The sequence below is a fragment of the Nothoprocta perdicaria genome, unplaced genomic scaffold (genome assembly GCF_003342845.1).
Source record: "Nothoprocta perdicaria isolate Ctin4 unplaced genomic scaffold, notPer1 scaffold_6, whole genome shotgun sequence".
NCBI classification, from domain to species: domain Eukaryota; kingdom Metazoa; phylum Chordata; class Aves; order Tinamiformes; family Tinamidae; genus Nothoprocta; species Nothoprocta perdicaria.
In genome coordinates, this window is record NW_020455865.1 from 2,996,059 (window position 1) to 2,998,451 (window position 2,393).

Consider the following 2,393-nt stretch of genomic DNA (forward strand, 5'->3'; position numbering starts at 1 on the left):
TATTGTTAGCTGTCAAAGGAAGCTGTCAGTCACTAGGAGAACTAGACCAGCATAATTGCAAGTCCACAGAAACGAGTGTCGAAAATTTAAAAAAAAAAAAAAAAAAAACCTACATCTTTTATGTACAGCGCAGAATCCCACAAACAGTCTTAACAAAACACTACCTTTCATTTATTTCATGCCACCAGACCTATCAATGCACAAGATCAAGAACCCAACCTACGGCCTTTTAATATTTCTTCGTAAGCCTTTTTTTTTAGAAAAAAAAATCCATTAAAACTAGAAATCATTCAAAATAAAAAAAAAGAGCTTTTAGGCRTGGCAGGCTTTTTGATACAATACTCCCCAACATGCCCACAAGAAGTTCTTTAATCGCATAGTCAAAACAACAGTTTGCACAGAAGGCGGAAGGACAAGTCCTGGGCCTTTTCCTTCAGATGCACCAAGACGCTGAATACAAAATGGATTATAATAACGAAATAAGGAGGAGGAAGTTACAGGCATATCCAAAGCTTGAAATCCTACTGGGCTACTCTCCCCCTGCAATTCAAGCATTCCAGTCTCACATTCCTCCCCTAAACGATGCTCAAGAGCATCAAACCACGTTGCTTTTCCCCCCTCGACTARAAGCCAGGCTTCCACTGGTCTCAGCACTTGGTTTTAGCACCAAAACCCAGCCAAGCGCTGGGCCAGGCTGCTGCACCCCGGGCCGACACCACGAAGGGCACAAGCTCATGCAGCCCAGCCAGGTCCCGGGGCAGAACCACCTCCACACCCGCCACGAGGATCCGTCTCCCATGCAGGTTTTGCCACACCTCRTTACCGCTGCTGCTTTTTTTAAATATTTTCCGCTGTGAGCAGCAGATTTGGGAGCAGGAGCGTTTGCACCTTYCCCTCCTCACACACCCCTGGGAGGAGGACGGGGAAAGGGAGCCCCCAGMCGCTCCCCCAGCGCCCTCCGCAGCGAAAAGCAGAAATTAAAACTTTTCCGCGCCCAAAACTGCCCCTTTTGGGGTCGGGGCTCCCCTGCCCAGCGTTGCCAMTGGGAAGGAGAAGGGACGGGGGGTCCCAGGACATCTCCCTGGGGAACGGGGGTTCTCCGCCCGCAGCCCAAACTTCACCCGGGATGAACGTTGGGGGGGAGGGGGGAGCGCTCACCGCGAGGGGCGGGAAACGGGGGGTGGGGGGAGGGGGCGGTGGCGCTGCCTGAGGGGAGGCGGCGACGCGCGGGAGGGTGCGCGGAGGGGGAGGGGAAAGGCCGCCCTGGGGCCCCGCCGCCTCTCGGTGACTTACCGGGGGAAGGGGCGGGGGGCGGCGGCGGCGCCGCCTCCTTCCCCTCCTCAGCGGCGGCGGAGGGGGGGGCAGCGCGGGAGGGGAGGGGGGGGACGCGGCGGCGGCGGCTCCGGAGCCGCCAGGCGGGGGAATGCGGGAGGGCGCATGCGCGCTGCGCGCCGCGGGCTGCACAATGCCGCTCTCTCCCGGGAGCGCTACGGCGCGGCCCGAGAGTCAAAAAGCAGCGGTGGCGGGAGGCGGGCGCGGTAGCGCCTTAAAGGGCCAGGCGTCGCTTTTACCTCGTTTGTGTCCTCGTTTCTGGTTGCCTTTTCCTCCTCCGGGGCTGAAGGGCTGAGGTGACGGAGAACGAAGGATGCAGCTTGTGCCAGGGAAGAGGCCTGAAAGAGGCAGCTGCAGCCCAGGGGCAGCCCTGAGGAGAGGCAGCTTTGGGGGTGCCAATGGCCAAGGCCTGCAAGGTGGCAGCCAGAAACGGGGGGCTGCCGGGCACTGTGGAGAAGGCAGGGATGGTGCGTGAGGCACCACTAGCCCACCCTCCACTTGCCCAGGCCAAGGGGACGAGACCCKCTGCGTTACAAGGCGCTTGACCCGCCACGAGATGAGGGCCCCCTCTGGCCGGGCGCCATTTTCCCTCACAAAATGGATGGCKCTGGGAGCTGGTGCGGGGGGACGCTGCCCTCTCCCTCAGCCTGCGCCTTGCAGTGACACCCMAAAACCCGTTTGGCCCGGCCACAACGGGGTTGGGTGTTTGGGGGTCACACCACGCAATCCTGCGGCACTGAACACGTGCGTGTAAAGGTGGCGAGGAATGGCACAGGGACCCTGACTTGTCAAAGTCTGATTCATTAAGGCTGAAAACCTACTTCAACTTGAGCATCTGTTTAAGCACTTTTCTAGAGAGCACTGTTTTCATTCCTTTTTTTTCTTTTTTTTTTTTTTTTCTTTCTCAGATCCAGAGTTCCTGGCTGTGCAGGACGCCTGCTTTCAGTTAAGAGGGAAGAAAGGCAAGAGACACGTGTCACTTCTGGGCCCTTTAACACAGGAAGATCTTTGGGCTCCAAAAATTCTAGTGGCAGTTGAGAAAGAGAAAATAAAAAAAAAAA